Raw genomic sequence first — 27129 nt, 5'->3', positions numbered from 1 at the left:
TATACCTTTGACTTCCTCCGACATTATCTGCATAGGGCAAATATCTTCTCAAATCATCAGTTCCCCGTGATGGAAATCATTTATGCCTGCTCTGTTTCCATTTTTCTCTGAAGGAGAAAAATCTTTTCTCGCTGCTCCCCACAACCTGCCCCCTTCAAGCTCTTGAGTAGAGAAAGAAATACTTTCACAGGATGAACCAGACAGCTTCTCCTTAGAAGTGGCACTACCTCCAGTGCTCTTCTTTTCATCTGCCCTGCCTTTGAGACCAGAAAACATCTGGAAGTGCCGAGTGCCTGGTGTGTCACAGATCCCTGAAATGGGATCTTCATGTTTGGGGAAGGATCTCCAAAATGAAGTAAGGCTTCTCTACCTCCCTCCCACCTTTGGTCCCCGTTGATCTCCCCCACTAACCCTCAACATCTGGCATAGGTCAGGTTTTTGGTGTCACTCTTCTGACACTCCAGAAGGTATCTCTGTGGTGGCATGCAGGGCACAGGCTCTTGGTGGTTTGCTTACTTGTGTGTGACTCTTGGAAGGGTCCCTGTGGTACTAAGCTGATAATGGAACTGGGATTCCGCCTTGAGTGGAGATGTTTATTTTCCAACTCTCCTAACTGGGGTAGATGTTTGATTAAAAGATGACGGGTCCCCATGGGAGCATGGATTCCGGTTTATCTGATGTGAGCTCAGGTAATAATCAAGCTGAGAAATTTCCAGAAGTTTATATGCCCACCCTCTGGGCTGCCCAGACAAAAGCTCTGCTTCTGCACACAAAAATGATAATAATAGAAGCAATTTTCCATAATCAAGAGGTTTTCAGACTTGAGTGTGCATTAGAATAATCCAGAATGTATCTGGAATAGAAGAAAGACAAAAGAAAGTCACTAGGCCCACCTTTGTTAGGACTGGGGGAGAGCCTGAGGAACCCCATCTTCAATATGTACTCTGTCCACCCTCTCACTCACCTAGGTCATCTTAATGTGGTGAGTTAGGAACCACAGTTAGAGACGTGCTTGCTTTACCTGAGGATGGGGAAAACGACAGGCTAACTCTGAGACCTGATTCTTTAGACCTCAAGTGGGTATTAATGGCCTGTGTTGTAAGGATGGTTCTTGCCAAAACCTAACAACTCCCAAAACTTCCTCAAGGAAACTAACATAGGAGGAATCTAAAGACACAAAGAAACTTGAACCAGATGGCTTGAGAATCTTCCTCTATCTTTCAAATTCATCAAACCACACAGTGTCCAAAGCATTTTCACATACATTATCTCATTTTTATTAGAGTTTCTTGATTCCTGGAGTCCGTGGACTCACAGGAATATGTGAATCAATTTCAGGGAGACTAAACTTAGATGAGAACTTTTTTTTTCCCACTGAACTCTAACTAAAACTTAGCATTTTTTAAAATTATGAACATAAGTAACAAGTCACAGTCCTGGCAGTACCTGTGACTTTGACTTTGTCACCAAATGAAATCAGATACTTTCATATCACATCACTACTGTTGTAGATACCTCAAAGTATCATTTAGACTCATCACCAGCTTGAAAACACTGTGGTTTTTAGACTCACTGCTAAATCTTCTTATTTAATGCACTAATAGAAATTTATTTTTATATTAATTGATTTAATACTTTGATAATTGTGTTTTAATACAATTGGTTTTGCTGGCAGTCCTATATATTTTATTTATTTAAAAACACAATTCTGAGAAGGGATTTTAAAAAAATAATTTAAAATCCCTCATCAGATTATTACAATTATTTCTTGAAGATGGCCAAGTACTTGCTATTATCCTCTCTCCAAAGATGAGGAAGCTTAGGCAAATCTCAACTGACATGTCCAAGATGGTAAAACTAGTGGGTGACAGGGCCTGAACTCAAATTAGGTCCTCAGGGTTCCTTACTGACCAGTTAGCTCTGTGGGAGGGAACCACAGCCCCTTTCGGTGCAGTAGCCAGCACATGGAGCAATAGGGAAGAAAAAAACATTGAGAAATTCTTGCATCTGGGGAAGGCTTTAGAGTAATCACCGGAACAGCCGGAGGATGAGCTGCAGCAAAGAGCCGGGCCTGTCACGCTGGGGTATGGTGATTAATTGGTGCGGGGGAACACAGCCAAGAGCAGAGAAGCCACACCAGGCCACCATCCATTTGTCCATGCCCTGGGGTCAGAAATGGAGCAAATGGAATCTTTTATAAGAGAGGAAAGGGTGGAATGTAGCCATGGGGGAGTTCTGCAAGGAATTCACAGGTGCTTTCTTATTGCATTTCCCCTTCCCTAAGGACCTCTGTGTGTGCAGTTAGCAACAGAGAGAAGGGGTGGGGGTGTGGCTGGGCTGGGCTCTGCAATCTCTCACGCACCCCTCCTCCAGCTCTGTGAGCTATGGTACTTTCAATTGAAATAGCAGAAACCATGTTCAAGTCACAGGGAGCTGGGTCACTGGGAAACTCATTGAATTCTTTAGATAATTTCAATAGGTGGACATGGTGGGCCTTGGGTTTTTGAGGCAGTCATTTCAGTAGGGTCACTCTAATCTGGGCCATGAGCAGACCTCTTCCCCACTCTGTAAGTCACCCCATCACAGTGATTCTGCAGATTCCAGTTCACGAGCAATTCTGCCAACTTTCCTTTCTCTTGAAGGAAGCAAGCAAGCTACAGAGGTTGGTTCAGTTCATTTCTTCCCATTGAAATGCTGGCAAGAGCATGTTGGTAATTGATATTCAGAAGCATTATTGATGTGGAGGCACAGCTGCTGTGGATCAGGAGGTCATTGTTTTCCCTAACATTTATTTGAATTATGAAATGATAGAAGATTTGGGAAAGTTTTTTTAAAAAAACAAAAATAAAAATCACTTTTAATCTTACCCAGGAAAGCCAGTATTACTATTTTGGTGCGTTTTTTTCTGGACAGACATGCAGAGAGGCAACCTCCCTATGCCCATAATGTTTAGAAAGCAGGCAAGTACAACCATTAGATCTATTTTTAAAATTCTCATTAGTAGGCTATAATGAACACAGAGTCCTACTACGTTGCCTTTTGTGCCAGGCCAAATCAGGTTACAGATTTATTTTATTTTATTTTGAGATGGAGTCTCGCTCTGTCGCCCAGGCTGCAGTGCAGTGGCGCAATCTCGGCTCACTGAAACCTCCACCTCCTGGCTTCAAGCTGATTCTCCTGCCTCAGCCTCCAGAGTAGCTGGGATTACAGGTGCATGCCACCACACCCGGCTGATTTTTGTATTCTTAGTAGAGACGGAGTTTCACCATGTTGGCCAGGCTGGTCTCAAACTCCTGACCTCAGGTGATTCACCCACCTTGGCCTCCCAAAGTGTTGGATTACAGGCGTGAGCCACTGCATCCAGCCAGGTTCACAGATGTTATAGGAGGTCTTCCTTCTTTCTGTTTCCCCTCTCTTCCTCTGCTCGCCTCTCCATAGCTTCTCAACTTCATCTTCTATCCTGCAAACTGTTATTGTCAGAGACTTAGTAACAGAGCACAAATTCTAACCTAGATCCTCTAATTTGGGAGCCCTTATCTGCAGCAGACCATATTTTCCCTGTAGTCAGCAGTTTCCTCCAAGGGACCAGGACCAGGCGAAGGGTTTCAGATTCTTTGGATGAGAAAAGGTACGAGACTAATAATCCCTTCCCTTTTATTCCAGTATCAGTCATCTCTTACAGTGTAATCTAACTTATTATTATGCTAAAGGACCCTTCGTTCCCACTAGAGAAAGGAAAAGATGGAAGTGGGTGGTGAGAACAGAGCATCCCCCAGCTACATTATATAATAAAACCTGACTTTTTAGGCAGTTAACATGTGCCAAGTACTATTCTAATTGTTTGATATGTACCTCACTGAATCTTCACATCAATACTATGAGGAAATTGAGGTACAGGGAGTTCAAGTCTTTACTAGCCCAAGGTCATACTCACCCAAGGTTAGCAAGTAGCACAGCAAGAATTCCAACCCGGGCCAGCTCACCCTGAGAGCCCCTATCTTGGCATATTGTCTTTTCCAAAGATGGCGGCATCAAAACATATATCTCATCCCACATGACATTTTACAAAGTATTGTGACACCTCTTCATCCAGCAGGGAGTCTGTTTCCTCTCTTTGAACCTGGGTAGACTCTGCTAACTGTCTTGACCAAGAGTTTGAAGGAAGTGACACTGTGTGACTTCCAAGGACAGATTATAAAAGGCAATAAGATTTCAGCCCAGCTCTCCTCTGTCTTCAAACGCTTCCCTTTTAGAATCTAGCCACCATGTTGTAAGGAAGCTCAGGCCACACAGAGAGGCCCTACAAGGTGTGTTCTGGCTGACAGCCCCAATGAGGCTTCCAATCAAGAGCCAGCATCAACCAACAGAAAAGTGAGTAAATGGGCTTTTAGATGATTCCAGGCTCTAGTTTTTGAGTCTTTCCCCTGAGGCTCTAGACACTAGCGAGCAGACACAAGCTGAAGTTACTATGCCCTGTTTGAATTCCTTATCTACAAAAATTATGAGAGATAATAAAGGATTACCATTGCTCGAAACCACTAGGTTTTGGACTAATTTGTTACATAGCCAGAGTATGGGAATGGTGCTCCTAACTATTACAGTAAGACTAGCATACGCTCTCAGCAGCTCTCCATCCCCACCTTTATCCTGGCTGGCTCAGGCATCACCAAGCTTAAGGTTGCCATGAGAGAAATTTTGCATAGATTTTTCTTGGTCCAACTCCTTCCAGGGAATTAGTCCCATTAGACTTTTTATTGTTTAAGTCTTTGCATTTTCATTAGTCTTCACAGGTCTTTTCTTGGGGAATGAGAAGAGGTTGCCTCAGAGCCTGCAAGCCAAATGCCATTTTAAGACAGATGTTAAATTGGCCTCTATTAGGAAAGTGTAGCCCTTCCTTCAATAATTGTTGAGTAAGGACTTACTGAGACCAGTGCTGGGCTTTGTCCAAGTGAGTTTTTCAGGCAAGAGGAAAGCTGTACAATAATATTCTTTTTATAAAAAGTAGAAATGTGCCAGGTGCTTAAAAACTTGACCATTAGATCTTCTCTATGCTGCCCTGTTCTGAAAAGAGAAAAAGAAAGATGGAGGTGGTAGGTGGGGAATTAGCAAACCAAAAGAAAAATGTAAAGGCCCAAGAACCAGGTGAGAGCAATCTGCTAATGTTAAACTGGATTGCAGGAGATTCAGAATGTTTATTTCAAGGCTTTGGACTGTAAGCTTGTTCCCCAGCCCCCACCCCAGTTCCAGAGCTTTCGTACATCTTTAGAGTTTTGTCATTAGATATAAGTAAGGTTCACTTCTTTTAGCCCTCTGCTCAGATTTCTTTATGAAATGTTGATAGGTGATGATATACTTTCAATGGTTTTGTGGGGAAATAGGGAGTAAAGGTGGTAGCAGATAATCTTCTCCCACTAACATAAGGAAAATCTGTGTGCCAGTTTCACATGGATTTTAATGCCCAAATTGGCACCTCTAGGTGTACATCTATTTGTTTATTTTATATCCCAGGTTGGACAGTTGTACTCCCTGATAAGTTACCTCCTGAAATCCTGTATATGGCTCTGTATACATATTCCTACACCCTCACAGTTCATAAGACTGGAGGGGAGGGGAAGAGGACAACTAGAAAAAGAAAGCAGACCAAAATTAAATGCATAAATACCCTGGTTTAAGTTTTTAAAGATTCAGTATCACTGTACTAGCTCAGGGTCCCAATAGGGGCAGATGGCACACACAAAATAAGATAATTTGAGGAGGAGGTTTTATTTGCGAAGAGTCTGTTTACAGTGGTGTGAGTGTAGGAAACCACAGGGGATAGTGCATAAACTGGGTACTGGCACTAGTGAAGTTGTCATCACCCATAGGCCTGAAGGGGACACGGAGGCTACCAGGACTTAAAAAAGAGTCACATAGAACAGGCTGCTTTGACCTTCTGTCAAGATATAGTTGAGAAAAGAGGGAACCTGGGGAATGAGTAGTACCCTGATCTTACTATCTTCTCTCCCTTTTATCTTCTGGAACTTTCCTTCGGCCACCTACCTGAAAGCCAGAGGGCCAGGAGGCTATTGAACTAACACATAGAAATAGTTCCTGGGGCAGACAGCAGGATATGGAGGGAGAGTGGAGCCTGGGGGCTAAAAGGGAACAATCCAGTACAATTGCCACCCCATACATAGAAAAGGTTTTTCAAAACCAGAGAATGCTTGCTTGGAGACAGCGCTAAACACTATTAAGAATGCCTAAAAAGTACAAATGCAACTTTAAACCAAATATAGATTCTAGAAAGACATTTACAAGAGCCCAAGGTTTATCACTCATCCCTTGGCTCAAATATAATTGAGTACTCTGGGTGTGTAGCAATAAACTCCATTCTGATTTATCTCCGTGTGGTTGATCTTCACAGTGATAGCAACTACTCTATAAAGTCCTGGGCATTGTGCCTCGGTAAGTGATCGTTTTAAGATATAAGTCCAATAAAATTTCTTTTCTCTTAACCACCCTCCCTCATGGCTTGGAATAAAAATTATAGTCTTTACAATGGCTTACAAGACCCTTGATAATAAGCCCCTGGCTATTTCTCTGTACTTACCACTACTGCTATTCTCTCTCTTGCCTTCTTGACTCCAGCCACACTAGTTCAAACACATTCATTATAATCTGCCCCTGGGCCTTTGCACTTGTTTTCACCATTCTTTCCCAAATACAATGTGACTCACTCCCTCACTTTCATGGGTATTCAAATGCCACCTTTAGAGAAGCCTATCTGACAACACTGTATACAATAGTAACTATAACAAATGTCTTTCCAAAAATGGCCATACCAATATTTCTGGTCCCACATCATGTTTTGGAAACTTGCACTTGCCATTAACAGGTGGAGTCTGTCTTCCTTCCCCTGGGGAAAGACTTGCAACTATCTCAACAAGTAGAATGTGGTATAAATAATGCTGTGGACTTCCGAAACTAGGTCATAGAAGGTGATATGGCTTCTTTCTGATGCTCTCTTTTTTGGGAAATTGGCTCTTGGAACTCACCCACCATTTTGTAAAGACGCCAAGGCCACATGAACAGACCGCACCTAGATCTTTCCTTCATCAACCCTCGCTAAGGTCTCAGGAATAGCCAGCATCAATCAGCAGACATGGAAGTGAGTGAGCCATCAAGTGGTTCCAGCCCACAGCCTTCAAGCAACCCCAGCCAAGGCCAATGGAGTAGACAGAAGCTATCTCTACCAAGACCTATCTGTGTTACAGATTCATGAGTGAAATAAATGAATATTTATGCCACCGTTTTCTGGAGTAATTTGTATACAGCCATAGCATTGGATCATATTTTTTGTGTCAAAGTAAGATGTGGTGGCAATAAAAAACCATGTGAGAGTGGCTTTGGGACAAAGTAGTGGGCAGAAAAGAACTCTAAGGAGAGTGTTAGTGAAAGTCTAAAGGATCTTAAAGAGGCTGTTAGAGGAAGCCTCATAACCCTTGATGAAGCTGTTAATTAGGGCTTAACTAAAAGTGAGGAAAATGTTATTGGAAACTGGGAGAAAGGAAATCCTTGTTAGTAGTGGGAGAAAGTTTAGCAACACTGTTCCCACAATAATTGAGAAAATCGAAGACATACCTAATTAATCAGATGATCTAGCTAAAGAAGTTTCAGGCAGAATACTAAAAGTGCCTCTTGGCTTCTTCACATTGTCTATACTAAATACGAGAGGAAAAAGATGACCTTTTATAAAAGGAATTATTTACTCTTCAAGTAAAATTTAGAGAAAATATAGGAACCAGGACTTGCAGTGTTCAAAAATAAACTCTTATTTAATCCCAGCCTCTCTAATATTCTGAAATTAAGAGAGGGCTTCCGAGCAAAGATTAAAGATTATACCCATAATATTATTTGTTAAAACCTCAGAAATACCTAGGGCAGTGCCTCAAGAACTGTTTAGTTCAGACGAAGGGACCTATAAAGATCGTCAAGAAGTGCTTCATAGATTTTCTCTGTTAACCACTAGAACTCTTAAGAATTTAAGGAGTCCTTCTGCAGCTTTATAGCAAGCCCAAGGTGGAAAATCTTTGCAAGATTTGTGGATGTAGCTTTTGTCTGATGGAGTGTATCAGAAATCAATTCATAAGAAATCCACAAGGTTTTTAAAATAATTATATCAGCTTACACAAAAAAGATGCTTTAATCAACATTTTACATGCAGGAAGCTGACTGAGAAAACTATTCAACTGCAAAATGGGCCACTTTTTATGGAGAAGGAAAGAGGATATGGAGGGCATAACGCAGAGCCACAGTGAATTATATACAGGCAGTAGGACTGTACCCTCACCAAGGAACTGGCAACAGGAACCCGGCTGGATTTCAAAATGGTTACAGATTCCTGAGTGCCTCCTGTTTCGCCTTTTTTGAAAAGGATGCTCGATGGTAGTTATGCTTGTTTCACCATTACATGTTGCATCTCTAGGGAACAAGCAAATTGTTCCTTTTTTTTTTCTTCTTTTTTTTTTTTTTTTTTTTGAGGCAGAGTTTCACTCTTGTCCCCCAGGCTGGAGTGCAATGGCACAATCTCGGCTCACTGCAACCTCCGCCTCCCAGGTCCAAGTGATTCTCCTGCCTCAGGCTCCCAAGTAGCTGGGATTACAGGTGCTCACCATCACACCCAGCTAATTTTTATTTTTTTTTTAAATGGAGTCTTGCTCTGTCACCCAAGCTGGAGTGCAGTGGCGCAATCCCGGCTCACTGCAAGGTCTGCCTGCCGGTTTCATGCCATTCTCCTGCCTCAGCCTCCCGAGTAGCTGGGATTACAGGCGCCCGCCACCATGCCCAGCTAATTTTTAAAAAATTTTTAGTAGAGACAGGGTTTCACCACATTGGCCAGACTCGTCTCGAACTCCTGACCTCAGGGGATCCACCCATCTCAGCCTCCCAAAATGCCGGGATTACAGGAGTGAGCCCCCACGCCCGGCTGCAAATTATTTCTGGAGGTGACAAATCTTAAGATAAACAAGAACTGTCTCCAGAAGCTCTCTTTGAGGAACCAAGCTTAAGGAGCTTCAGGTGGACGTGAACGTGATCTTACTGGCAAGATCTTAGACTGTGAGCCTGAGCTTTGCAGACTGTAGGGGAGAAGGTAGGGGTTTTCTTTTGCATATGACAAGGACATAAATTACTGTGGCCAGAGGATAGGCAGTAGCAAAGTGTATTTTCCAAGAATAGCCACAGAAGTATTTCTGGAGCCGCATACTTTGCCAGAAGCCTGCCACTTGCCATTAAGAGGTGGGGTCTATTTCTCCTCCCTTTGGACAGAACTTGAGAAACATGACACCCATAGAAAAGCAATGATAAACTGCTGTTGAAATGCTTAAAAGAACACTGAAATAAATGAAGAAATATTTATGGATAGGATGCCTCAATGTTATACAAATGTAAATTATCCCCAAATTATAAATTCAAAAATTTTGAGTACCATTTTAACAGGACTTTTCGTAGAACAAACCGAGCTCATCCTAAAGTTCATTCATCCTAAAGGAAACCGCTACGTAAAGTCAGGGCAGTCACAAATAAGAAGAAAGTGGGATGTGGAGGGAGATATTTGCACTGGCAAATAATAAGATTATACAGCTAGAGTAATAAAAACATTGTGGAATTAGGACACAGATAGATAGATCAACAAAACAGACTTGAGAATCTGGAGATATTCCCTTGGACATATGCATACTTGATTTATGATAAATGTGGCCATACAGAGCAGTAGGGAAATGGCAATCTTTTCAATAAATAGTGTTGGGACATTTGGGTATCCATAAGGAAAAAATTTAAATACAAATTCTCTATTCTAATTCCAGGTGGATTTTAGAACTAACTGTAGGTAAAATTATAACATTTTCAGGATATTATATAGAAGGATGTATGAATGACTTCGAGGTAGGGAAGCATTTCCTAAACAATACACAAAATGCACTAATTATAAAGAGACTGATTAAATTGACTACACTAAAATTCAGAACTTCCAGTCATCCAAGGACACCAAAAATAAGATGCAGAGAAGCTCACTGACTAGGAGGAAATATTTGCAATGTATATGAAAACCCACAAATAATTATCATCCAAGACATATAAATAATCCCTTTTCATCACTAGGAATTAGGAAAATGCAAATTGAAACAAAGATAAAATACTATTCAGAGCCCTCAGGTTGGCAAAAAATTTTAGTCTGTCCACACCAAATGTGGGCAAGAATGTAGAAGAAAGAGAAATTTCAAATATGCTAATGGATTATAAATAGGTCTTTAAAGAGCAACTTGGCAGTCTCTAATAAAGTTGAAGCTGCACATGGTATATAACCTAGTATTTCTACTTCTAGGCATGTACCTTATGATAAATTTCTGCATACATGCACAAATTTTCATGTTCAAGAATATCTTGTAGAGGCATTGTTTGTTATAAGAAAACACTGGAAACAATCTACATGTTCATCGACTGGAAAATGGAAAAACAAATTTTGGTTTGTTCATATAGTGGAATGTTTTATAGCAGTTAAGATGAGGGAGCATTTAGCTACATATAAACATGGATAAGTCTCTATAATATCAAGTAAAAAATCAAGTTGCAGACTGATGTAAACAGAATAATCCACTTCTATAAAGTTTAAAGACATTCAAAGCAATACTATAGTTTGTGATACCATCTGTGTAAGTAAAAGTATTAAAACATCCTTAAGAATGACAAAAATAAAATCCAGGAGAAAAACAAAGTCCATCTGGGAAACAAAGGGAATAGGAATGGAAGAAGTAAAAGAGAGTTTCAAGCATATTTGTGTTATTTTGTTTCTTTAAAAGGAAAAGGGGTGCCATCTCAAAATGTTACGATTTCATCAAGTTTTGCTGTGGGTAAGTGAGCACTCCATATATCATTATCCTTTTCTGCTGACATACTTTTTCAAAGAGCTTAATGGGAGTCATAAGCTTCATTGAGTTCATATGGCTTGTGGTCTTATGTGTGGATCTAGTAATACATTTGTTATATAACTTCTGCAGACAATATTCTAAAGGTATGTATGAAATTCTGTTCATATTGTACTCTAAAGTCAAGTCTACACATTGTCAGCAAAGCTCTTCCATTTTAGTTAAAATGAACAATCGGTTATTCTCCCTTTCCTGACAGAGGAGTTTCTTTGAAATTTATCATCAGAAAATCCACTCAACAACCAGTTCAATCTCCATAAGAAAGATAGGATGTAATCAAACTCTCCCCTAAACTGTCTAAAGACCAGAATGAAAAGAAGATCTCAGCATATCCACTGTGGTTACTAGGCCATATTAAACATCAATTTTTGATTTTCCACAATGAGAAGAAAGGTTGAATCATCAAAGATGACTATGGGGGCTTGCACTAAGAGTCTACAAAGTCTTCATTATTGGAAAGTTTCTAAGAGGTTAGTCCTTCTCCCTGGCTGCTTCTACATCTGGATTTGCCTCACCGTTTTAAGAATAAGAGTAGTACAGGATTGGACGTGATTATCAGGAAACAATAGCAAGTAGATAGCTTTGTTTTATGTTATTTCTTTCTTTCTTTGTTTTTTCATTTGTAGATGCAAAGCCGGAAGATATACTCTTTGGTTGTATTCTCTAAAAGCAAACCCTTAGGAAAGGATTTAGGTGAAAGCAATTCATCTGGGGAGGAAATCCCAGGCAAGACAATGAAGAAGTCGGAGAATGAGACTAGGAAATGAGGAAAAGTAATGTAGAAAATGTGAATGAGCAGGTTGCTGCTGTGGGCATCGGGGGCTCATTTGTGTAGAAGACTCTTTGAGAGACTGCATAGAACAATCCTTACATTCGGCCAGACAAAGTATAAGGAAGCAGGGGTATTTATCCACCAATTCATGATTTGATGGCTATTCTTGGGGATTTAACTCTGCACTCCAGGCCTGGCCCTCCTGCATGCTAGCCATGCAGGATCCTATGGGCCATAGAAAGACCTCAGGCTGAGTTCAGAAGCCAGCTGCATGCAAAGGAATGGTATAAAAATTTCAGATGGCATCCTGCATGGGCCAAAGGAATCTGCCAACAACATCTGTCAAAGCTATCTACAATAGAGTATGTTGTATCATGTTTTCCCAAGCATGAGACAAGTACCGCCAGTGGTTCAGGAGATGATTTTAGATGGTTCTGGGTCATGGAATTAAATAACATTGAATTACATGGTCGGGGAGTTCTTTTCTTTTCACTTCTCTCTCATTCCTTCTGACTATCCAAGGACAACCTCTCTTTTTGCTACTAATTATGGCTTTATTATACCTCCAATCCTTGCAAGCTTCCAGTTTAAGCAGAGAGTCAGACTTGGGCCCTGGATGTTTACTGACAACCACATTTGGCTGCAATGTGCTGACACGTTCCTCTTTTCATTGTATTTATTTTTCCAATCACCTTCAACCTATGGCAAGTGATATTATTTCTTCATTACCAGCAACAATGCAAAGTTAGCTTTTTGAATAAATTTATTTCATCTTTTAAGCCAGTCAATTTAAAGAATAATATTGAGCAAATAATAGAACCACAAAGATGGTATGAAATGCTAAATTTGGGGAAATTCCATGAGCTCACGAGCTACGTGTTATGATGGAAATTTTGGGGAGATCACCTAACCCCTCTAAGCTTGACCCTCCCTAATGTTGCAACCCTTCATTGGGTTGTTGGGAAAATTCAAATGGGATATTTGTCAGGCAACAAGCCCTCCACCTGGAAGTAATACAAAATCAGTAGATGTTAGTTCTCTGTTCTTGAAATGTTTATAAGAAAATATAGGTATTTTTAAAAATAGACCCTAGGGAGTTTATTAATCAGATATCAGGACACTATTAATCAGATATTTATCAGGTTTAATGTGATTTTCTTTAGAAAAGCTCCTTTCCCATCATTTTTTCCCATCATAAGAAACTAGGTACTGCCAGCTGGGCATAGTGGCTCGTGCCTGTAATCCCAGCACTTTGGGAGGCCAAAGCGAGCAGATCACTTGAAGTCAGGAGTTCAAGACCAGCCTGGCCAACATGGAGAAACCCCATCTCTACTAAAAATACAAAAATTAGCCAGGCGTGGTGGCAAGTACCTGTAAGCTACTCGGGAGGCTGAGGCAGGAGAATTGCTTGAACCTGGGAGGCAGAGGTTGCCGCAGTGAACCAAGATCATACCACTGCACTCCAGCCTGGACAACAGAGTGAAACTGTCTCAAAAAAAAAAAAAAAAAAAGAAAAAGAAAAAAGAAAAAGAAAAAGAAAGTACTGCCATTACTGGGTCCTTTTGATCTGTTTGGAACTGCTTATTGTGGTTGGGAAGATGACATTGTACATTGGAAAGCCTACACATAACTGGAGTAGTGGTGTAGTCACCACTTAAGTCTTGCTGTAGCATATTAATGCATGCATTTTGGTTGTAATTCTTGAAATGAACCACAGTGTTTAAAACTGTTTTTTCTATGACTTTTTCTCTCAACAGAGGAAGAAGTCACATTTTTAAAATCCAAATAGAAGAGCAAGGGGCGCCCTAAGAGCCTTCCTCTGGTGCCAGAAGGGAGGACTTTTCAGTAGAGAAAAATTCATCATTTCGGAAGTCTTGAGATTTGTTCTGAGAACGTAGTTTGTCTCCGTGTTTTTCAAACGGCAAAAATGTCAATTCAGAATACAATGTGATGTTTCTTTCATGGGGGGTATAAAAACTACATGCAAGTCTCCAAAGTATGAGTTGTTATTGTCAGGTTTGTTTCTTGTTAGAATGTTTCAGTTTGAGGTTTTGGCTTTTTAATGCTGTTGCCTCCTAACAGGGACGTATTGAAGGTCTGGCATTGTGTCTAGAATCCCTTACCTGCTGGCAGGATTTTCAGGAATGTTATCTTCAGTCATTCAAAGGGATGCAATTCCTTTAATGAATATGCCACCTATGGTGAGTAAAGGAAAGGTGGCTCTCAGGGAAAGTGAGGAGCTGAATGCTAGGGTGAGGAGAGGATGTAAATAACCGAGTCCTATCTGGCCTTAGGTTATTCTTGAAATTAATCAAATTCCACCATGTGGTAGACTCTTGAGCAGAAGAGATCAGCAATTTCCAAGAACATAAGAGAAAAAGTCTTGGAGCTTGCGTTCTAGTACGGGATTTTAACCTCTTCTTGTGCCATGGACTCCCATGGCAGTTTCATACAGTCTATAGATCCTTTCTTAAAACAATATTTTCAAATGCGTAAAATAAAATATGTAGAATTCAAAGAAAACAAATTATATTCAAATTCAGTAACTTGCCACACTGTGCTTGACCTGTGTGACTGTGCAGTCTGTTAGCAATGTTAAAGAGCATACTTCAGTAATTATTTCAACCATCAAATATATTTGAATGTTTATTCTTAGCCTGCACACTATCCTTGTTGTAAAATGCCATGTGCCCTTATGGAGAATTAAGAATTCTCATTTGAACTGCCCAGTCTTACTTCAGTTTAAACAAACAATAGACACAACTCATTCCTTCAATGTATTGATAAACATTGTAAGTAGGAAATACTAAAAAGCAATGAGGTGTCTGGGTCACTATCACCAACACAATTTGGTGACTGAATGACAACCAGGCATAGAGCTGCGCTCTAATCTGCCAGCTGCACCTCATGAGGATCTCTAAAAAGGAAGGCTGCAGTCACACGCCATCTACCTGCATGTGCCTAACGACTACCACAATTTCAAAGCAATCAGCACAATTTATATTTCAAGGTATTGTCAACAATTGTAATGTCATAGGAAACACATCTGCGACTTCTTGTTGATAACAGGTCACAGGCACTGCTAAGTCATGAAGTTTTCCATCTCTACTCATAATTAAAGGAAATGCTCAATTTCAGTTAGAAGATAGTCAAAACAATGATACGATTATTTTCCTAGCCAAAGACCTCCTGAAATCCCAGGTTAACTCCAGGTAAATGCCCCTTGTGGAGAAGTTGATAGTAAATAAATAACGTACAAGGTGGTGGTAAATGTAATATAGGAAAATAACGCAAAGGGGGATAGAGAGAGCCACGTGTGGGTGGTGGTAAATGTAATATAGGAAAATAACGCAAAGGGGAATAGAGAGAGCCAAGTGTGGGGAGAGGGAGCAATAGACAGGGAGCAATTTTCTTGAGCAATGTTTGTGAATGATGAGAGTAGGTGGAATTCAGTACAAAGTGGAAAAATCCATCCTAGAAAAGAACAGGAATGGTTTATCCATAGTAACAGGACAGAAGTAATAGCACAGAGCAAAAACATAGGTGAGTAAATATTTTCTCAGTCAAACTGGACTCACGGTCTTCAGCTAACAGTGACAAGCAGGGAATGCATGTTGGCAAGAGAGGAAGGTATTAACTAGTTGTCTAGGTTACTCCTCTTGGGGGAAAATGGTCTGGTGTGATGGCATGAGCTGCAAAGCTTGGGGAGAGAAGAATGACCAGGAAGAGGCAACAAGCAAGGAGGATACCTGTACCCTCCAGGTCCAGCAGCTGTGAAAAAAGCAGCCACATTCGAGAGGGTTGTCCGGGAAGCAGCATCCTTAAGGGAGAATCAGTTTTCAGTTGGAGCAAGAAGGTGAAAGGACATTCAGAGAAGAGGTGGAAGATGTGGGGGCTTTGCTGAGAACACACCATGAGTTCCAGGGGCACAGAAGAGTTTACTTGTAGGGGAGGGGTGGGCAGGACCCAGATGATAATAGCTATTCTGTGGTTAGTGAGCTTCATATGGTGTCTCTGACAGAGAATGATATACGGGATATGATGAAATTAGTCCTGATGGTTCTTCAGGCCGGTGCAGTGGTGAGCTTGTTCATATTGTTGGGAGAAATTGGGGCTTGCTGGGGCACCTATAGCTCTCTGAAAAGGTCTGGTTTGAATTCCTGCCAGCAGCCTGGCTATCCTCTCAGCTTCTTGGTTACAAGAGCAAGTAATTTCACTTCATCTTTTTTTCAATATTATATCATGAATCGTTTCAACATACAGCAGTCTAAAGACGTTTTCAGTGAATACTTAAAGGCTATCTTTTATATTTTGCCATACTTTCATGATCATATATCTATCCATATATCCATCCTTCTCTCAGTCCATCAATTCAACTTATTTTTGATACATTTCAAAGTAAATTGCATGCAGTTTACCGTATATAAAATGGAATCCTTCTCAGCAATAAAAAGGAATGAGCTCCATGTAACAGCATGGATGCATTTGAAAATTATTATGCTATATTATTAGGAGATATACCTAGTGTAAATGATGAGTTAATGGGTGCAGCACACCAACATGGCACATGTATACATATGTAATAAATCTGCATGTTGTGCACATGTATCCTAGAACTTAAAGTATAATAAAAAATAAATTTTTTTAAAAATGAAGGCAAAATAAAGACTAATAATTCAAGAAAAAAATTATATGCTATATGCTATTGTGCTTCAGATGGTGTGTCTGACAAGAATACTACAGCATCCACATCACTAACTAAATACTTTAGCATCCATGTTATTAAGTGGAGATCAATATTTATTTATAATTTTATCTTTTGAAGTAAAATTTGTATGCCATGAAATGCACAAAACTTAGTTGCAATTTGCTAACATTTTTGTTTTTGTTTTTGAGACAGTGTCTCTCTCTGTTGCCCAGGCTGGAGTGCAGTGGCAAGATCACAGCTCACTGCATCATCAGCCTCCCAGGCTCAAGTGATCCTCCTGCCTCAGCCTCCCAAGTAGCTGGGACTACAGGTGTACACCATCATGCTTGGCTAATTCTTTAAAATTTTTTTGAAGAGACAGGGTCTAGTGCCTAAACTGGTCTTGAACTCCTGGGCTCAAGCAATCCTCCTACCTTGGCCTCTCAAAGTGCTAGGATTACAGGTGTGAGCCACTACACCGGGCCGACAAGTTTCTACGTTTTGACAAATGTATACATCTATGTAACCCAAACCCCTACAAAGATATAGAACATTACCGTCACCTTGGAATGTTTCTTCTTGATCATCCCCCATCCGAAACCTCTAGAGGCAACTACTTTTCCAATATTTTTCCACATAGTTTTGTCCATTTTTAAATTTCATATGTGTGGAATCACATAGTATGTATTTTTTGTGTAAGGTTTCTCTTAGCATAATAGTTTTTGGATTCGTTCATATTGTTACATGTAGCTTATTTCTTTTTGTTGCTGAGAAGTATTCCATTTATGAAGAGACTACAGTTCAGCTGTTCTTCTACTGATAGATACCTGGGATGTTTCCAGTTTTTGTGTTCTATGAAGAAAACTGCTATGAAGATTCTTGTATAAGTCTTTTGTGGACATGTGTTTTTATTTCTCTTGGGTAGATACCTACAGATGAAATGGGCCAGTGGTTAAATCTTTTTATTTCTAAAGACTAGTGTGAGTTGAGTTTTCTGTTGCTTATATGCCAATACACACTCCATAGATGAATTACCATAATCCACACTATCCCTAAAGTGGACTGGGTCTTCAGTGGGTGCCCCTAATGCCAATTCCCTTATTAAGAACAGTATTTACTATGTGTTCTTGACACATTATCCTCTTAACAAATGCAGAAGGTTTTTATTTTTCTTTTCTCTTTTTTAACCAGGCTAGCCCCAATATGAACCACAGAACTCTGTCCTTATAAATCTCCAGGGTTCTGAATTTTCCTACCACCGAAGAGGCTGCTTTAAGGTAAAAGACCTAGCTTGAAGAAACTGAATTATTTTAAATATGTTTATATTTATACACACATATATCCACATATATTTACATATGTGTATAGTTACATATATGTAGAGATATTATCTACATTTGTGTATATTTACATACATGTCAATATACATACACATAAATATACACACATATCTGTGTATTTATATACACATACATACATGCACACACCAAATCCTCGAATGTCATTTAGTTCGATGTCATTTAGTTAGGATGTCAATAAGAAAATATCACATCCCAGCCAGGGCCACTGTGTCGGGTCTACACATTCTCGTTTCTGTGTAGGTTTTCTCCGGGCCCTCCAGTTTCCTCCCACATCCCAAACCTGTACATGTTAGGTTAAGTGGCATATCTACACTCCCAGTGTGGGTGTGTGAGTGTGGGTGTGTGAGTGTGCCCCACAATGGGAGGGCAACCTGTCCAGAGTGGGTTTCTGTCATTTGCTCTGAGCTGCCAGGATGGGCTCTGGCCACCCAAGACCCTCAACTGGAATAAGTGGGTAAATCATTATCTTACTTGTTTTTATGAATCTTTCCTAAATGTATGTATAACTCACATTTATTTCAATGTTTAATATCAGAGGTGTCTTGGTCTTTATTTAGAAGTTTGGTGATGTTTTTGTGACCAGAAATATGCTGTAGAAACTTAATTCTTGTTTACCAATTGGCCTATGATAAAATTATCTCAAGTCATTTCCTAAGAACCTATCAATGATATGAACGGAAGACTTACCATATATTTGTTGAGACCCTTCTGTGTACCCTGCACAATGACACTGTTCTAGGCATGTGGGATTTATCAGTGAACACAGCAGACAAAAATTGCTTCTCTTATGGAGTTTCCATTCTGGCATATGGGAGAAAAACAATGGCGTGAAAATAATTAGGTAACATAATATTTCTAAGTACTTTGGAAAATAATAAGCACACCACAGTAGGGCAGTCAGGAGTGCTGGGAGGACTGGAAAGGCAGGTTGCAGTGTTAAACAGAGTCAGGGAAGGCCTCACTGAAACGTGAGCTGTTAGAGATAAAGGAGTGGGCCATGTGGATATCTGGGGGCAGAGGGAACTGCTAAAGCAAAGGCTCTGAGGCAGGCACATCCCTGGTATGCTCAAGAAACAGCAAGGATAAGCGGGGGTGCAGGGGCGGGAATCCATAGATGAGGTCAGAATGCACAAGGTCAGGAGTTTTGAGTCTTGAAGTCCCTGTAAGGACTTTAGCTTTTACCCTGAGTGAAATAGGGAGCCATCACAGAGTCACAAAATTTAGAACTGAGAAAAGGGCATCTCACTGTTGACACATGCTAGGAATTTCATTCTGTAAATTCATTCTCAGATACTATATTTTTGAACTAAAATGCAGAGATAGCCTGAACTCATTGTTTCCAAAACCAGATAAGAAAACTTGAATCTCTCCTAGAGGAATAGTAACAGCAGAAAAGAAAAATGGGAGCATGAGCCAAGACCAAGATATCAATCTTCACAACTGCAACTCAAGAAAGGGGGACTAGGCTCACCTGAAGACGTTCTTCATGTTCTTGGAAAAGATTTCAAATGGACTGAAGCAACCTTGCTCCAGGATCCCTTGGGGCTTGGAATTCGCCCAGACTTGGTATTTGTAGGCCCCGAAACACTGACTGGGACTTCCCACAATACACTTGATGTTGATTAATGATAAAAGGCCTCCCTGTTCTGTTCCTCTGAGTATAGGAAAACCCCTATCTCTGGAGATCTGATCTGCTGGCTGGAAGAGTTATTCTTTATTATACTGCAGACCCTCAAGTGGTAAAAGATTCCAGCTCTCATGGAGACCTAGATTGGAGAATCTAACCCAAGGGCTAGCCAATGGCAGTCACGTCACCAAATCCGTACTGTTTGAGTCCAGCTGTTAAACCGGAATGGTTCCTTCTCAAATTGGTTACAAGGCTACCATCTTCATGATGGAACCAACTCACCCAAAGGATGGGAAACAAACTTCCCAAGAAAGGCACTCACTACCTCTCCAATCACGTCACTCTTAATTCAGGGCCAGAAGATCCAGCACAAACTTCTTTTATATGCAGGGGAGGTAAAACCTGCCATTGAAAGCAGGTTAAAAAAATACATATGTATATATAAGTACTATTTTGGATTACTGGGCTGGCAAGATGGCCTAATAGGAACAGCTCAGGTCTGCAGTTCCCAGGGAGATCAACACAGAAGGCTGGTGATTTCTGCATTTCCAACTGAGGTGCCCAGCTCATCTCATTGGGACTGGTTAGACGGTGGGTGCAGCCCACGGGGGGGCGAGCCAAAACAGGGTGGGGTGTCACCTTACTTGGGAAGTGCAAGGGGTTGGGGAACTCCCTCCCCTAGACAAGGGAAACCACGAGGGACTGTGCTGTGAGGAACAGTGCACTCCGGCCCAGATACTATGTTTTTCCCATGGTCTTCACAACCCACAGACCAGGAGATTCCTTTGGTGCCTACACCACCACGGCCCTGGGTTTCAAGCACAAACCTGGGTGGCCGTTTGGGCAGACACCAAGCTGGCTGCAAGAATTAGTTTTCATAACCCAGTGGTGCCTGCAATGCCAGCGAAACAAAACTGTTCACTCCCCTGGAAAGGTGTTGGAAGCCAAGGAGCCAAGTGGTCTAGTTCAGCAGATCCCACCCCCATGGAGCCTAGCCAGCTAAGATCCACCGGCTTGAAATTCTCACTGCCAGCACAGCAGTCTGAAGTCAACCTGGCATGTTGGAGCTTGATGGGGGGAGATACGCCTGCCATTACTGAGGCTTGAGTAGGCAGTTTTCCCCTCACAGTGCAAACAAAGCCACTGGGAAATTCGTACTGGACAGAGCCCACTGCAGCGTGGCAAAGCTGCTGTAGCCAGACTGCCTCTCTAGATTCCTCCTCTCTGGGAAGGGCATCCCTGAAAGAAAGGCAGGCGCTCCAGTCAGGCACTTATAGATAAAACTCCCATCTCCCTGGCACAGAGCACCTGGGGGAAGAGGCAGCTCTAGGTGCAGCTTCAGCAGACTTAAATGTTCCTGCCTGCTGGCTCTGAAGAGAGCAGTGGATCTCCAAGCATAGTGCTCAAGCTCTGCTAGGGGACAGACTGCCTCCTCAAGTGGGTCCCTGACCCCCGTGCTTCCTAACTTGGAGACACCTCCCAGCAGGAGTCGACAGACACCTCGTACAGGAGAACTCTGGCTGGCATCTGGTGGGTGCCACTCTGGGACAAAGCTTCCAGAAGTAGAAACAGGCAGCAATCTTTGCTGTTCTGCAGCTTCTGCTGGTGATACCCAGGCAAACAGGGTCTGGAGTGGATCTCCAGCAAACTCCAGCAGATCCGCAGCAGAGGGGCCTGAATGTTAGAAGGAAAATTAACAAACAGAAAGGAATAACATCAACATCAACAAAAAAGACGTCCACACAAAAACCCCATCCAAAGGTTACCAACATCAAAGACCAAAGGTAGGTAAATTCATGAAGATAAGGAAAAACCAGCGCAAAAAGGCTGAAAATTCCAAAAACCAGAATGGCTCTTCTCCTCCAAAGGATCACACCTCCTCACTAGCAAGGGAACAAAACTGGACGGAGAATAAGTTTGACAAACTAACCAAAGTAGGCTTCAGAAGGTGGATAATAACAAACTCCTCTGAGCTAAAGGAGCATGTTCTAACCCAATGCAGGGAAGCTAAAAACCTTGGGAAAAGGTTAGAGGAATTGCTAAGTAGAATAACCAGTTTAGAGAAGAACATAAATGACCTGATGGAGCTGAAAAACACAGCATGAGAACTCCATGAAGCATACACAAGTACCAATAGCAGAATCGATCAAGTGGAAGAAAGCATATCAGAGATTGAAGATCAACTTAATGAAATAAAGCATGAAGACAAGATTAGAGAAAAAAGAATGAAAAAGAACAAACAAAGCCTCCAAGAAATATGGGACTATGTGAAAAGGCCAAACCTACATTTGATTTGTGTACCTGAAAGTGACAGGAAGAATAGAAACAAGTGGGAAAACACTCTTCAGGATATTATTCAGGAGAACTTCCCCAACCTAGCATGACAGGACAACATTCAAATTCAGGAAATACAAAGAACACCACAAAGATACTCCTCGAGAAGAGCAACCCCAAAACACATAATTGTCAGATTCACCAGGTTGAAATGACAAGAAATATGTTAAGGGCAGTCAGAAAGTTGGGTTACCCTCAAAGGGAAGCCCATCAGACTAACAGCAGATCTCTCTGCAGAAACCCTACAAGGCAGAAGAGAGTGGGGACCAATATTCAACATTCATAAAAGAATTTTCAACCCAGAATTTCATATCCAGCCAAACTAAGCTTCATACGTGAAGGAGAAATAAAATCCTTTACAGAGAAGCAAATGCTGGAAATTTTGTCACCACCAGACCTGCCTTACAAGAGCTCCTGAATGAAGCACTAAACATGGAAAGGAACAACCGGTACCAGCCACTGTAAAAACATGCCAAATGGTAAAGACCATCAACGCTATGAAGAAATTGCATCAACTAATGGGGAAAATAACCAGCTAACATCATAATGACAAGATCAAATTTAAACATAGCAATATTAACCTTAAATGTAAATGGGCTAAATATCCCAGTTAAAAGACACAGACTGGCATATTGAATAAAGAATCAAGACCCATCAGTGTGCTGCATTCAGGAGACCCATCTCACATGCAAAGACACATATAGGCTCAAAATAAATGGATGGAGGAATGTTTACCAAGCAAATGGAAAGCAAAAAAAAAAAAAGCAGGGGTTGCAATCCTAGTCTGTGATAAAACAGACTTTAAACCAACAAAGATAAAAAAAAAGACAAAGAAAACCATTACATAATGGGAAAAGGATCAATGCAAGAAGAGCTAACTATCCTAAATATATATGCACCCAATACAGGAGCACCCATATTCATAAAGCAAGTTCTTAGAGACCTACAAAGAGAATTAGACTCCCACACAGTATCAGTGGGAGACTTTAACACCCCACTGTCAATATTAGATCAATGAGACAGAAAATTAACAATGATATTTAGGACTTGAACTCAGCTCTGGACCAAGTGAACCTGATACACATCTACAGAACTCTCCACCCCAAATCAATAGAATACAAATTCTTCTCAGCACATCACACTTAGTCTAAAATTGACCACATAATTGGAAGTATACCACTCCTCAGCAAATGCAAAAGAACGAAAATCATAACAAACAGTCTCTCAGACTACAGTGCAATAAAATTAGAACTCAGGATTAAGAAACTCACTCAAAACTGCACAACTACATGGAAACTGAACAACCTGGTCCTGCATGACTATTGGGTAAATAACAAAATTAGGCAAAAATAAATAAGTTCTTTGGAACCAATGAGAACAAACACAATGTACCAGAATCTCTGGGACACAGCTAAAGCACGGTTTAGAGGGAAATTTATAGCACTAATTGCCCACAGGACTAAGTGGAAAAGATCTAAAATCAACACCCTAACATCACAATTAAAAGAAGTAGAGAAGCAAAAACAAAAAATTCAAAAGCTACCAAAAGACAAGCAATAACTAAGATCAGGGCAGAACAGGAGATAGAGACATGAAAAACCCTGAAAAAAATCAATGAATCCAGGGGCAGGTTTTTTGAAAACGTCAACAAAATAGATAGACCACTAGCCAGACTATTAAAGAAGAAAAGAGAGAAGAATCAAATAGACACAATAAAAATGAAAAAGGGGATATCACCACTGATGCCACAGAAATACAAACTACCGTCAGAGAATACTATAAACACCTCTATGCAAATAGACAATCTAGAAGAAACTGATAAATTATTGGACACATACACCTCCCAAGACTAAGCCAGGAAGAAGTTGAATTCCTGAATATACCAATAACAAGTTCTGAAACTGAGGCAGCAATTAATAGCCTACCAACCAAAAAAAAAAAAAAAAAAATCCAGGACCAGACGGATTGACAGCTGAATTCTACCGGATGTACAAAGAGGAACTGGTACCATTCCTTCTGAAATTTTCCAATCAATTGAAAAAGAGGGACTCCTCCCTAACTCATTTTATGAGGCCAGCATCATTCTGACACCAAAAATGGGAAGAGACACAACAAAAAAAAGAAACTTTCAGGCCAGTATCCCTGATGAACATCAATGCAACAATCCTCAATAAAATACTGGCAAACCAAATCCAGCAGCACATCAAGACGATTATCCACCATGATCAAGTCAGCTTCATCCCTGGGATGCAAGGCTGGTTCAACATACACAAATCAATGAACTTAATCCATCACATAAACAGAACCAATGACAAAAACCACATGATTATCTCAATAGATGTAGAAAAGGCCTTTGATAAAATTCAACAGCCCTTCATGCTAAAAACTCTCCATAAAACTAGATATTGATGGAACATATCTCAAAATAATAAGAGCTATTAATGACAAACCCACAGCTGATATCATACTGGATGGGCAAAAGCTGGAAGCATTCCCTTTGAAAACTGGCACAAAACAAAGATGCCCTCTGTCACCACTCCTATTCAACATAGTATTGGAAGTTCTGGCCAGGACAATCAGGCAAGAGAAACAAATAAAGGTATTAAAATAGGAAGAGAGGAAGTCAAATTGTCTCTGTTTGCAGAAGACATGATCGTATATTTAGAAAATCCCATCATCTCAGCCCAAAAACTCCTTAAGCTGATAAGCAACTTCAGCCGAGTCTCAGGATACAAAATCAATGTGCAAAAATCACAAGCATTCCTATACACCAATAATAGACAACGTCTATTATTGAGAGCCAAATCATGTGTGAACTCCCATTCATAATTGCTACAAAGAGAATAACATACCTAGGAATACAACTTACAAGGGATATGAAGGACCTCTTCAAGGAGAACTACAAACCACTGCTCAACGAAATAAGAGAGGACACAAATGGAAAAACATTCCATGCTCATGGATAGAAAGAATCAATATCGTGAAAATGGCCATACTGCCCAAAGTAATTTATAGATTCAATGCTATCCCCGTCAAGCTAGCTTTGACTTTCTTCACAGAATTAGAAAAAACTACTTTAAATTTCATATGGAAACAAAAAAGAGCCCATATAGCCAAAACAATCCTGAGTGAAAAGAACAAAGCTGGAGGCATTGTGCTACTTGACTTCAAACTATACTACAAGGCTACAGTAACCAAAACAGCATGGTACTGGTACCAAAACAGGTATGTAGACCAATGAAACAGAACAGAGGCCTCAGAAATAACGCCACACATCTACAACCATCTGATCTTTGACAAACCTGACAAAAGCAATAGAGAAGGATTCCCTATTTAATAAATGGCATTGGGAAAATTGGCTAGCTGTATGCAGAAAACTGAAACTGGACCCCTTCTTTACACCTTATACAAAAATTAACTCAAGGTCAATAAAAGGCTTAAATGTAAGACCTAAAACCTTGAAAACCCTAGAAGAAAACCTAGGCAATACCATTCAGGACATAGGCATGGGCAAAGTCTTCATGACTAAAACACCAAAAGGAATAACAACAAAAGCCAACATTGACAAATGGGATCTAATTAAACTAAGGACCTTCTGCCCAGCAAAAGAAACTATCATCAGAGTGGACAGGCAACTTACAGAATGGGAGAAAAATTTTGCAATCTATCCATCTGACAAAGGGCTAATATCCAGAATCTACAAGGAACTTAAATTTAGAAGAAGAAAACAACCCCATCAAAAAATGGGTGAAGGATACGAACAGACACTTCTCAAAAGAAGACCTTTATGTGGCCAACAACTGTATGAAAAAAAGTCCATCATCACTGGTCATTAGGGAAATGCAAATCAAAACCACAATGAGATACCATCTCATGCCAGTTAGAATGACAATCATTAGAAAGTCAGGAAACAACAGATGCTGGAGAGGATGTAGAGAAATAGGAATGCTTTTACGCTGTTTGTGGGAGTGTAAATTAGTTCAACCATTATGGAAGACAGTATGGCAATTTCTTAAGGATCTAGAACCAGAAATACCATTTGACCCAGCAATCCCATTACTGGGTATATACCCAAAGGATTATAAATCATTCTACTATAAAGACGCATGAACACGTATGTTTATTGCAGCACTCTTCACAATAGCAAAGACTTGGAACCAACCCAAATGCCCATCAATGACAGACTGGATAGAGAAAATGTGGCACATATATACCATGGAATACTATGCAGCCATAAAAAAGGATGAGTTCGTATCCTTTGCAGGGACATGGATGAAGCTGGAAACCATCATTCTCAGCAAACTAACACAAGAACAGAAAACCAAACACTGCATGTTCTTACTCATAAGTGGGAGTGGGACAATGAGAACATGTGGACACAGGGAGGGGAACATCACACACTGGGGCCTGTCAGGGGGTGGGAGGCTAGGGGAGGGACAGCATTAGGAGAAATACCTAATCTAGATGATGGGTTGAAGGGTGCAACAAACCACCATAGCACATGTATACCTATGTAACAAACCTGCACTTTCTGCACATGTATCCCAGAACTTAAAGTATAATAATAATTTTTAAAAAGTACTATTTTGGAAGGAGGTTGAAGAGGGATTGCCCAATACTTGGAATACATTTTAAGATCGAGTCCCATCATCTATACAGAAAATTGTATGTAGTCCATTCCCGGAGGCACTGTGATGAAATCTCCTGTGGAGTAAACAAAAAGAGAATAAGCATCAAGACCCAACAAGACTGACTCAACCGGAATCAGAAGAGGACTGGCAAGCTCACAACAAAATCATAATACTGGTCACAAAATCCTCCCTAAGGCTGCCAGTTTCCAGAAGTGTAGCCAGAGCAAATCAGCATGCTGAAAGACAAGTATGAGAGGCTCAGACAATGAGACTTTTTTTTAAGGCACAGCACATTCTATAGCTCACCTAGAGAGGTGCCGCAGATGGTGAGAAAAATGGAGGTCTTCTTCTGCAGAGAGAGTAAGACGTGAAAAAGATTGCAAACCCCAGGGTGATTTAAGAGTACACTCATTGTCTTTTGATTTTTTAAAAAAGTATTGAATTAGGCCCCTGTTAGCTAAAGATTTACAGACCCAGGCCAAATTCCAACAGTCTCAACTCTTTCCAGCCAGCTCCAGGAAGCTGCTGTACAAATTTTTGGGAAGGGAGCCTAAAGAGCTGGAACCACCTGGTTTCAGGGTTACTTGGGGGCATCGAGTTTGCTTGACCTGGTTCATTAAGGGCCATAAAATAATAACCAATTTTTCTAATCTGAGCCTTGTTACTGAATAATAAGTTGCCTATTTTATTCCTGCCCTGGGTAAGGAAAGCTCCATTTGTCTTGTTCATCCCTGAAATGAGAATTGCCTACTT

General features: G+C 40.6%; 1 long non-coding RNA gene across 1 annotated transcript; it reads right to left on the bottom strand.

Annotated features, from left to right (window-relative positions):
• Positions 1–1253: 1253 nt before the first annotated feature.
• Positions 1254–26786, bottom strand: LOC135969528 (uncharacterized). Its single transcript, XR_010584787.2, has 3 exons — positions 26683–26786; positions 3317–3467; positions 1254–2163 (listed from the first exon to the last, which is right to left on the bottom strand). It is a non-coding gene; the product is annotated as an uncharacterized lncRNA (long non-coding RNA).
• Positions 26787–27129: the final 343 nt, after the last annotated feature.

The sequence above is a fragment of the Macaca fascicularis genome, chromosome 2 (assembly GCF_037993035.2).
Source record: "Macaca fascicularis isolate 582-1 chromosome 2, T2T-MFA8v1.1".
Lineage (NCBI taxonomy): Eukaryota > Metazoa > Chordata > Mammalia > Primates > Cercopithecidae > Macaca > Macaca fascicularis.
This window is presented reverse-complemented; position numbering and strand designations above follow the sequence as displayed.